The sequence below is a fragment of the Felis catus genome, chromosome B4 (genome assembly GCF_018350175.1).
Source record: "Felis catus isolate Fca126 chromosome B4, F.catus_Fca126_mat1.0, whole genome shotgun sequence".
NCBI lineage: Eukaryota > Metazoa > Chordata > Mammalia > Carnivora > Felidae > Felis > Felis catus.
Genome location: NC_058374.1, coordinates 58,669,316 through 58,682,177, shown reverse-complemented (window position 1 = coordinate 58,682,177; position 12,862 = coordinate 58,669,316).

The following is a 12,862-nucleotide window of genomic DNA, read 5'->3' as shown; positions in this document are numbered from 1 at the left end:
GAAGTAATTAGCTAATTTTAGGTCTATAAACTAATAGTGGAATCAAGTTTTGCCTTCCGGATTCTGAGTGCTAAATTGAATTATACTGCACTTGGACAGATTAGCCATTCAACAGCTGGATTGCTCATTTAGGCCACTAGAATCATTAATGTAAACAAACTTGCAGACAGTTTTTTAAAAATACATTTTAATGACTTGGTAGAAGATTCTCTCCCCATCTGTAACTACGTATGGGAGAAAACTTGAAAATCGTACTTATCAATAATGATCACCATCACATAAGATTAAATGGCTATCTTGAAACTGTAGTCTACTCAAAATAAAGAGGATTCCAAGGGGAGCTCCTGGGCACTCAGCTGAAATTACCCCTTTACTAAAATAGCTATTTTTTTTTTAAAAAGAGCTCTATCAAAACTGGGAGTTTTTAAATCTTAGTGTAGTGACTAAAAAAGGAACAAACTCTTGCTCCCACAAACTGTATAAACATTAGGAATCAATGTGTGCTAGATACTGGAGTAAGCCAAAGTCCTCACATACCAATTATTATATAACTGTGCAACAAAGATGCATTCTGTGTCCTCTTGCTTATTATTACCCACCTTCCAAACTCGCTTTTTCCTTATTTCACATGAATACATAATTTTGGCCAATTACTTGCCATTTTTTCCCTCCATATCTTAAATTGTAAATCAGAGATCTAATAACATCTCATAGATCTCAACCCATGGTCTCAACCAGCTCGGGGTGTGTCAGGCTTTTCCCTGCATCACTCAGTCTGCCTGCCTCATAGCAGGATACCCATTGATTGAGTTGATTCTGAGCACTTCTACCAGAGAATTTTTAAGGCATACAGGATACTGTGGGAACATCTCACTGTTTGGCAAGTGAGAAATTGAATGCCAATAGTAAGTGGTTGTAATTAGTGACAACATTGTGGTTCCTGTGACAGGACCATGATAACAAACCCGGCGACTGAAGCTGTGTCCTAGTTTGGATAAAATATTGAACCAAATCCTCTTTCTTAAAATACAGTCTATGTCAATCAATTATATCAAATAATAAACTCATGCTTCCTTGAAGCATTTTTTTCCTATGTTAACTTTAAACTTTTATTTTGAAATAATTAAATTTACCAAAAGGTCTCCGGAGTAATACAAATAACTCCCAATACAACCTATATACTTTTGTCAGTTTTTAAGAACTTGCTACATATTTTATCATTCTTTATTATTGTTTGAGCCATTCAAGAGCAGATGGCACAATTCATGCCCCTTTATCCCTTTACTCTTCAGTGTATATTTCCTAAGAACAAGGATACTCTTTATATAATCACGGTGTGGTTATCAAACTGAGGAAATTTGTTCAATAGTTCATATGTTCAATAGTACTAGAATACCTTAATCTACAGTCCATGTTTGAGTTTCATCAATTGAATAATGGACCGTACAGCATTTTCTCTCTTTGGGACAGGATTTGGTCTAGGATCATGCATTGTATTTAATTGCCATTTCTCTTTGTTCTCCTTTAATCTGAAACAGGTTCTCAGCCTTCTTTTGTCTTTCAGGGCATTGATGTTTTTGTTTTATGAAATATTCCTCTGCTTGGGCTTGTTTGAGGCTTCTTCATGATTAGATTCAGGTTACGTATCATTACGTAAGTGCTGGTGTGTCCTTTGCAAGGCATGCCATCCATGGTGGACACATGATGTCCGCCCCCTACTCGCTGGTGATTTGATTTTGGTCATCTGGTCAAGGCGTAGTCTTTTTCTCACCTGCATAGTTACTGGCTTTTCTGCTCGGTGACTAATAGGCAATTTAGGGGGTCATGTCTACTTTTTAGACATGGGTTTTTAGACAGGGTTTACACCAAATGTCAGGACCATCAAAGAATTAAAAAAATTTTTTCCTAAGTATGTAGTGATTCCTGCCATGTTTCTGCAAAACAAAACAAAACAAAACAACCCCAAGCATATCCATGGATGACATTGATACATAACAGAGAGCCGGTAGGACATAGTGATTGAGACTATAGATTCTGGAGTGCAGTAGCTTAGGTTTGATTCTCCATTCCACAACCATCCTTCTGGACAACTTTGGTAAGTTGCCTTATCTGCCTGTGATTTAATTTTTGCATCTATAACATTTAGAAGGTAAAAAATACTGCCCTGGTTCATGGTGCCATTGTGGGATTGAGTTGATAATATACACTTGGCACATAGTAAGCACACAATAAATATTGGCTTTTATATGTAATATGCATTTATATTTTATATAAGATATGAACTTTTCAGAGCACTCTTTAAAAAAATACCGGATAGTAACTACAAATCCAAATAATAAGGTAACATTTTTAGATTCAGGTATATTCTTCTTCCACTACCAGATCCAAAACATAAACTTAGCCAGATATAATTTCTTTTGAATCCCTCATGCAAGTGCTTTGACTTTCTCATTCATTTCTTGACCAAATTTGCAACCAGCCCCTACAATGTGCCAGGCACAGATGTATGACCAGGGGTACGGTGATGAACCAGACGGCTCTTGGAGAGATCGTATTCTGGTAGTGGATACAGATAACACACAAGTAGGTATAAATTAAGACAATTGCAGGTGGTACCAAGTGTTCTGAGGAAAACAAAACAGCAAGGCAATAGAGAGAAGCTGTGGTGACAACAGTGGAGAAGCTTTTTGGTGACATATTTAATGCCTCTTCATTGCTTATCTAACACAAATTTTTATAGACTTGATTTGAACCGAAACAAAATGGAACACATCTTTCCTAGTACATTAAGCTCTCTATAAATAAGATAGTATCACAGTTATATAATCTTTTTCAGTCTTGCAGAATATGTACCAGTTAAGCTGATCTTGATTAGTGCTCTTCTTAATTGAAAATAGGTCCCTTTATCATCATATCTTATTAATTAAGCTGCTGATGTTGTTGATTACATAGTTCTATTTAGAGACTAGTTGCATAAACACCTCTATCCTTCCATCAATATATTTTGTATCCTAACTTTTATGGATGCAAGCTATTCTTTCAAATATATTTCATAGTGTCCCAAAGTAAACAAAATGTTGAAACTTACCTCATAACACATCATCATTTCTCAATTTCTCCTGTCTCTCCTTTGCCCCCTTCAGTGTTATGTTGGCTTCAGAGATTATAATATTCCCAGATTACGTTTGTGGCTTGTGAAACCTACTCAGGGTTTCTCATGTGACCTCCTTGGACCTGAGATTTTCTGGGCTTGAGAGTCAGATTTTTGTTTGAAACTGGGATTTACCACTCATCAGCTCTGTGGATTTGGGAGGGTTGCGTACCCTCTCTGAACCTCATTTCTACAATGTAGATAATTTGAAGTTGGATGAAATTAAATTAGATTATGGATATGAAAGCCTAATGTAGTATTTTGCCTGAAGTTCAAGTTGTTCATCCAATATAAAGTCCTCTTACTCTGCTCATACCGCTGGTAACCTGTTAAGAACTGAGAGTCTCTCCAAGGAGTCCCTGAAACTAGCCCAACTCCACTCAGGATAGAGTTTCTTATCCTGGAAGGACAGCAAATACCTGGATGATGAGGTAGTTACCAAAACTACCTTGACAGGCTAGTCCAGGATTTCTTAACCTGGGAACCATGGACCCTAAAGCACAGGAGTCCTGGGGTGTGCCTGGAAAAGCGGAGACTTGTAAAGGCTTGAAAAGCAAACTCCGCCCATTCTCACTTGTGTGAACGGTGTCCTGGTTGACAGGGCAGACATTCTTGCCCTGCTCTGTAAGGAGTTCTGCCCCTAGCTCTTCATGAAGCACTTATACAGCATTGCCGTTTAATTTCTAATAAGTTGTAATTTAATGGTTCCATCGTAATCCTTAGTTCACAGTACTGATGCATCTATCAGTTGCATATCTTTCTTTTTCTTCTCATTATTGTTATTGTGCATTAAGAACCTGACTCAAATAATTCAGTCTGCTTGGAGGTTGGGGCAAGAGACTGAGCACCAACGGAGAATTCTTAATGCCCAGTTGCTTATTTTTTAGCGACTAAAATTCAGCAAGAAATCATGGGATGTGTTGGGAATCTTGCAAAGTATTTGTGATAGCCTAAGGCAGCAGCTGGAATCATTTTCTTTTTGTTAAAACTAGCTGTTTGGTTCTGATTACAAGAGTAATACAATCTCTAAACTGGAAAAGTTAGAAAACAAGCAAAGTGATTATGTTGTATTCCAGAACAGTAGTCCGGACAGTATTTCTCAAAAATGTGACCTGCTTCAGAATCTCCTGGTTGCTTGTTAGCTATGCCACTTCATGGGCCCTCCAGAAGGGCGAAATCAGAATCCCAGAGGGCGGGACCCAGAACCAACACTAAATGAGTTCACAGCGGACACTTCAGGCCAACTAAAATCCTGCAACGATGCTCTTACCATACATTTAATGTTTCTCTCCCTTTAAGTACTAATTTTTTCCCCAAGTGTGTAAAAGCAAGTAAGATTCTAAAAATGTCTGTGTTGTAAAATGATTTGTAAGTTTCTATAAAACAACTTGCTAGTTTCTGGTGAATTAATGCTTTGCCAGATTAAAAAAACAAACAAACTTTCTATACCAGGGTGGGTACAAAGTGTAAGAAAAACTTTGATCAACTAGGAAATTAGGTGCCAATTTACCTAAATTTGCAAACAAACCCCACCCTATTTATATGCAGTGATCTCTTTTTTTTAGGGGGGGAGGGTGGAGGGAGGAAGCAGAGAGAGGGAGACAGAGAATCCCAAGCTCCACACTGAGGGCTCCAATTCACAAGCCCTGAGATCAAGACATGAGCCAAAATCAAGAGTTGGATGCTTAACCGACTGAGCCACCCAGACTCCCAGACAGCCCAATATATAGAGCTATCTATATACAAGACATGTATATCTTGAAAGCCTAAAGCGGTGCTCAATGAGATTGCTTGCATTAGCTCTTTCGTTTGGGTTTTAGTTCCTCTATACAAGGTGTGAGGCTAATACTGTATTCACTCCTTATGTTTGGGCAACAGAGACAGAGTGAATACTCCACCCCAGCCTGAGACATCTGCATTTTACCACCCCAACCCCAGTGTTTGTTTTGGTCTGTGGCTTTGAAAGAGGTCTAGCAACCCGGATGAAGACTCTGCAAGTGCACAGTGGGCAGGCTTATACCTGGGTATGGCTTTGTCTCTGTGAATTTAGGACACCATGTACAAGCATGCTGTTTTGAGCATCAGGACTCACCACAGAAATGGTTGACTAATTCTGAATTTGTATTTTTTTTTCCCCCAAGCAGAGTTGCATAAAGGAAAGTACTTAGAAAATGAGCTTGGGGGTCAGATAGACCTGACTTCAAATTCTGACCCCACCGTTCCAAACTATGTGACCTTGGGTCTCAGTTTTCTCATATGCAAAACATGCAGTTTCCAGCAGTAGATTAAGAGTGTATGACACATCCTGGTGTTGATAAATGATGCGATAATTATTATCGTTCCTCTTAAACTTTGTTCAAAGTTTGGGTTCACACCTGAGAAGGGACAAAGGATGGAATTCAGGAACCTCACACTGAGGGGGTGCTTTTTCTTTTGGAGTGGGAGGGGAGCCATTCTGAAAGTGCTAGTCTCTTGATTAGGATTGGGCAGCGATACTTAGGTCCAATCTCTAGGCCTGTCATCAGTTGGTGACTTTACAGCATGTCCCAGACATTAGCAAAGGGCACAGAAGAGATGGAAGGAGAGGAAATCTGAGGGTCTAGGGCAAAGCCCTAAGCAATTGTGGCAAACAGAAAATTTTGCTTTCTACTTTACAATGCATACATGTTTATTTTTATATAAAAATGGTAGTTTTCCCTCCCCAAATCTTCACATTAAATTGGTACTTTAAATTGGTACTGTACTATGTTTATCCTAAAGCCTCAGATGCCACTGGGTGAGTACATACCCAGCAGTTTGAGAAGCAGCCATCTAAAGTCTAGGGAACAAAGCCCATGTTCCTTCTTGAGGCCTTCAGAATCCAAATGCTATTTACTCTTCTACCATCTGAGCCTTCCAAAGGCCTCCCCACTTGTCAAACATATGAGGTCCTCCAATGCCTCATGCCTTTCTTCCCCTGGTTCCATCCTGTCCGAGGTGAAGGACCTTCCTTCCACCTCGCTCCTTCCCTGAGTCCCCCCACACCAACCCCCCTCCCTGCTCCAGTGAAAAGACACTTCTGGGAAACCTTCCTCAGTGTCCCCAGACAGGTAACCTCCACACCCCACCCCACTGCATCCACCTCTCCACCCCTGTGTGCTTGCCCTACTTACTGTTGTAACTCTAAGGAGATGGACCTCATTTTATTCATCTTTGTATCCCCCAGTGCAGGGGATACTTAGTAAGCATTCAATAAATAGTAATGGACTTAACTGATTAATGGAAGGAAGATAACTGGTAAAGAAGCTGTTTTAAAAGACTCTCCTCTTTCTCACACCCAGGATTGTCCTTTGTGCAAAGAGGATAGAATGAGCCCAACATGATAAAGGGAGACATTCTGAATGACATTACCTCACATGCGTTAATTAATGGGGACCCTGGAAACATGGTACAAACTCTGGCTTTGCATTGATTATATGACTTTATTATACTTCCTTTTCATATTATGTATATTTAGGGAAAGGCAGCTTCTAAGTTAAAAGTTTGTAATTTTGCAAATGGATCCAGTGTTTATAAAGTGAGGTAAGAGATGATTTACTGAAACTAGTCCATTTTTGGTTTCGTATTTTTAGTTTGTCAGAGCATGCTAGACTCAACTCTCTTGTGATTTTTCTCAAAAGTACCCTCCCTTTTTTTAAGTTTATTTATTTATTTTGAGAGAGAGAGAGAGAAAGCACGAGTGGGGGAGGGGCAGTGGAGAGGGGAGAATCCCAAGCAGGCTCTGTGCTGTCAGTACAGTGCCCAATACAAGGCTCGAACTCATGAATCGTGAGATTGCGACCTAAGCTGAAATCAAGAGTTGGACGCTTAACCTACTGAGCCAACCAGGCACCCTGAAGTTTTCCCCTTTAAATAGGTAGATCATGATGTGAAAAAGCGCACACACACACACACACACACACACACACGGGCACACAAAACAGACACACAGCTATTGAGAAAGGAAAGATGTGAAACCGTTACAAGAATCCACTGCTCTGGGAATCTTGCTATATTTGGCTTTAGACAATAAGCACTGAAAATTGTTGCATGTGGCAGTTCACTTCATTTAATTGCAGATACTAGAAATAACAGCAACCAAGAAAAAACAGGGGAAAAAAATCTACTTTCAGATTGGTTTGCTTACAAATGTGTTGCTCTGGAGTTTTGCATTCTCTTCTATCTACTAGTACCTTAGCAAGTCTATGTACAGGGCTAGGACATAAAATATCTTAAAGAAATATATGACCAGAGTTAAAAGTTTATTTTTAATTTTTATTCCAATTCTTATTTATCCATAGTCTAATTGCCTTCAGTGCCCATTTAAGAATCCAGTTCAAGAATTATTTATTGAGATTCCATTATGTGTCAGGTCCATGCATATTTAATGATTTCAGTCCCTGATCTCTAGCAACTGACAGTCTAATCTGAGACAGATATAAAGAAATTCATACAATACAACTCATTTGTTAAGTCCAAGGACCTAGAGCCCTCACTAACTGACCTAATTAGTATGTGCTTTATCTTTCTTAACAAAACTGTAAACATATGTCCTTGTCAACAAATCTCAAATTCACTTGAAATTGCATATCTGTATAAGCACCCATACACTGAGGTCTGCAAAGAGGCAACAAGAAGGATGGGAATTTGAATTTGAATGTGATTTTTTAGTTGGAAAATACATAAGAAAAATTATTATTATTTAATGCTTATTTTTATTTTTGAGTGAGAGAGAAAGAGAGAGTGGGAGACACAGAATCTGAAGCAGGATCCAGGCTCTGAGCTGATAGCACAGAGCCCCATGTGGGGCTCAAATCCACAAACTATGAAATCATGACCTGGGCCGAAGTTGGACACTTAACCGACTGAGCCACCCAGGCACCCCTAAGATAAATTATTACTCACAATACAAGCCTAGGTTTAAAAGAGACATTACTTTTTTTTCTAAGTTTTTAAAAAATGTTTATTTATTTATTTTTGACAGAGAGAGCACAAACGGGGGAGGGGTAGAGAGAGGGAGAGGGAAACACAGAATCAGAAGCAGGCTCCAGGCTCTGAGCTGTCAGCACAGAGCCCAGTATGAAGCTCCAACCCATGAACTGTGAGATCATGACCTGAGCCAGGCAGACGTTTAACCAACTAGGCCACCCAGGCATCTGAAGAGACATTTCTTTCTTTTAGGGAAAAACTATAATAATTCTTTCCAACTAAAATGGAAAATATACTTCTACTTTTAAAAAAAAAGGATAAATTTTAAAACCATGAGTAATTTCCACAACATTTTGCCCCTAATTCAACCTTTTTGAATCACTTAATATTTAAAAAAAAAAAAGAAAAGAAATTGTCTGACATCACTTGTTAGTGGATAAGCAAGGAATTTTGAATAGAATTGTTTCTTCCTAAGTGTGGGTCATTTCTAGGTACTCCAGGTATTGCTGAATTTTAATTATGGTTTTCTTTTGTCTTGGTGAGCATCAAATGGTAAACCTCCATGACCAAGTATCAGAGAGACCTCTGTGGTTGAAAGTTGATCAAAGGGAATTCACAGGTTGCCTGGGTGGCTCAGTCAGTTGAGTGTCCAACTCTTGGTTACAGCTCAGGTCATGATCCCAGGGTGGTAGGATCAAGGCCCGTGTGGGGCCCTGCACTAAGCATGGAGCCTGCTTAAGATTCTCTCTCTCTCTCTCTCTCTCTCTCTCTCTCTCTGTCTCTCTTTCTCTCTCTCTGCCCCTCTCCCCCACTCACATTCTCTCTCTCTCTTTCTCAAAAAAACAAAACAAAAAACACAATGTCCAGAAAGAAAGGTGTGAGGCTGTGTGAGGTGAATATTCTGAAATTCATCACCCCTGGAACACAGACACATAAGCACTCAATAAGTGTTGAAGGAAGCTAGTAATCTACCTTGACACTCCAGAGAAAAAGCCACTGTGAAATGGCTTAAGAGGTTATCACACAAAAGAACTATGTCCAGTTGGAGATTTTGTTTCCAGGAACCACTGAATGTAAATATGCCAGGAAGAAAATGAAAATAATTTTACAAGATCTGATTTCCCCGCAGGAAAATAGCATTGGTGTTATTTAGCCTGACATTTACACTCTTGCATCTTTACAAAAGGATCTACAGAGAGATAACTTACTCACTGAAACTGTGATTCAGGCTTGACTTACAAAATGACTGTAATACCTATTCTTATTGTGGCTGGCCACGCTTGGGTTAGAATCAGGCATTCATAGTCACACTTCTCGTTGTAGAAAGGCAAAAGAAAACTTTAATGATACTAATTCCATTTCAAAACTATATTTGAAATCATCTGCTACTCATAAGATGGCATTGTGATATCTGACACTAGACCTCCAATAAATGAAATCTCCAATGAGTTATGAAAGATTCTGGGGAAAATCCTGGTGCCCTTGTCTTCCCATAGGGCATTGAACTTACTCCTATTGTAAAATTTCCCATTCTCACATTTACTCCTCAATACCACCGTCCATTAATCTTTTTGACAGCACAAATGCTGTCTTATTCACCAGTGGATTTCCGGTGGTTAGTACACTACCCAGTACATGTTAAGTCCTTAAAAAAAATAGTTACTGAAGAAATACATGGACATCCTTTAAATTAATCTATTGACCAACGGATAAGCAGTGCCATGTCATATGTATGACGAAGCACCATGTTAGAAATCTAGAAGGCTAGATTTTTAGTATCAGTATGCAAAATTGGCATAAATAGCGAATAGTATTGTTGATACAATTTAAGCTACATATAAAAGCGGTTCCAATGATGCAAAGCTTTACAATAGTTCCTTAAACATTACAAAGGGGAAAAGATTGTGCATTTAATCTTTTCATACGATTCCAAAATAATCTTGGAATACCCTTGCACATTCATTTTTTATAATTGCAGATGCCATTGGGTGGTTTCCTGGAACATATCTTTACACACTGGTCCAACGGATTTTTTAAAAAATATCTTCAAGATCATACCTTGAAAAAGAAATAAGAAATACATGCTCTCATTATTTCTTTACTTCATCAAAATAATCTTATGAGGTAGCTATTATATTCCTATTTTATGAGTAAGCAAATTGGTATCATTATTTGTAACTTTTGAGGAATGATAAAAATCTGCATTGGATGATATCTATGGCGCAACTATGCTTAATTCTGAAAGATATTAGTACTGGAAGGTATTGGAACAGGTAAAACAGATCAAAACACTGCTCCCCAAGGAATAAACACATGTCACAACATCCACTGTGATAAATGCATGCAGCATTGTTAAGTGTATTCCACACCGTCTTTTCAATTAATTGAGTTGGACTAGGAAATTTTAAGTCTTGTGGGTGAAGTTGCAAATGGAGAATAGGTAAGTCAGTCATCTTTGAGGACAAGATTCCCTAGTTGGTTCACAGACAAATGCTGGAGAACCACACCCCTCTCCAACTCAATCCTTAGCTTTCTTCATCCCAAATTTATAACTAATTTGGCTATCTATATCTATCTCTCTATCTCTATCCATCTACCTATGTTCAATAGCTCCAATTTGGACCTCTCTCTTGAATCTAGACACAAGGATAAACTGACTTCTTGACATTTCCCAACATGCCCTTGTTGGTTTCTTTATATTTTTTCCTCAAACCCACTTTTCCTGCAGTCTCCTTCATCAATAGCAAATCAGCTTATGAAGCCATTCATAACTGGCAATCCATTACCTCTTTGAACTGCTCTCTCCTTTGCTCACTCTGTTACATGTCCTTCCTTGCTGTTCTTTAAGCACACCTGGCAAACTCCTACCTTAGGACCTTTGTACTTGCAGCTCTCTGGTTGGGATGCTTTTCCCCTAGATGATCCCATGGCTCACCAGCCCTCAAGTCCCTTACCATCCACAAGTCTGTACAGGAATGTCACCTGAACGAGATCTTCTTCCCATCTAAAATTGCAATTTCTCCCCTGCCTCCCAACATGACCAGCACTTTCTAGCTCTCTGCTTTTGCTTTACTTTTCTTTTTTGTACTTAGCACTATCTAACTATGTACGTATTTTTTTTATTAACTGTATTCGTCAAATCTAAGATGCCTTTGATTATAAGATACAATATTATATGTTGTATCACTAAGAAAAACAGCTGCCAATTATAAATGTAAGATGGTGTTGAATAAGCTTCATGACCATTTCAGCAATGTTAAAATGTGAGAAATTCTGCATCTTTGACCTCATGGAATACGGTATTTTCTTTATTGTATCTCTCTCCCACTCCATATGAATGTGGATTTTTATCAGTTTGGTTCACTGCTATATCACCTGGCACATAGTAGATGATAAATATTTATTGAATGAATGTGAAAGAGCTAACGAATAAATGGATAATTAGACCCTTACATGAACAGAGCATATCTATTCTAATTGCCTAGAATGTTGAAATCTAAGAAGAAAAAGATCATGGGGGGTGTCCAATTTTGGCCTGAATTTCCTACAGTTTTCTGGAACTTCTAGAGACAATGAGAGCCCATTATTTCCAGGGTTACTAGTATTCTTTGGTTGAATTTGTGCAGACCATCCAACCTCATTGGGAGATTTTCCTGGAAAACTCTCTGTCTCCAAATATTTACCTGGCAAGCTCCATATTACTCAGATTCTCAGCTCAGAGAGTATCCCAAGACTGTCCAATCCAGAAAAAGGAGCACATCCCTCCATTCCTGCCCCCACCTCCTATCTCATCCAGCCTTGCCCAGTCACTCTGTCTCTGTCTCATCACGATTTTGTGTTTTCATCATCGCACTTATCACTATATGAAGTTATAGTTGTCTTCCCTAAAACACCCAGAACACAATCCTGTGAGAAAGGGACATTGTATATCTTGTTCCTCTCCAGTGCCATCATGTCCAGAACAGTGTTTGGAACACAGGAAGTACTTAATAATTATTTATTGAATGAATGAATGTACATGGAGTATTTAGATGCCCACACCCCCCAAATCTGCTTTTCCCACCTAGACCTAACAAAATGTCAGAGAGTTTTATTATTGAAGTAATTACTTTGAGTAAAGGTTTAAATCCTCAGGAGAACCTGATTATAAAGCAAATGCACTATTTGGGCAAAGATAACTTTAACCAAGGGGTACCCATTAGCAATTTCATAAGTACTACCTTGTCAGATGAGCAGATTTCACGAGTTAAAAGGGTGATTGGAGGCCTGGAGACAGGCTGGTTAGAGAAAGACAAGCGTGGTTCAGAGCAGGGAATATGACAGTGAGGCTCCTGAAGAACTAGGTTCCAGAGGTCTGAAGTTGGAATAACTGCAGGACCTCATTTGACATCTTTAAAATTCTCTCTCTGCCCCTCCCCCGTTCATGCTCTGTCTCTCTCTGTCCCAAAAATAAATAAACGTTGAAAAAAAAATTTTTAAAAAAAAATGAAATTATGTGTAGGACTTGACTATGCCCAAGGACTACTTTTCCTTCTTTCCTTTCCTTTCACTTCTGCTCTGTGAGGTTTCCTCAGTACCTTTTTCTGGACACATCTGGTCACCAAAGAATGGTGTTGGTTAAATTCACTCCTAAGTATTTTATTGTTTTTGAGCTATTGTAAATGGGATTAATTCCTTTATTTCTTTTTCTGAAAATTTATTGCTAGTATATAGAATTGCTACTAAGTTTTGTAAGTTAAATTTGTATCCTGTGTCTTTACTGAA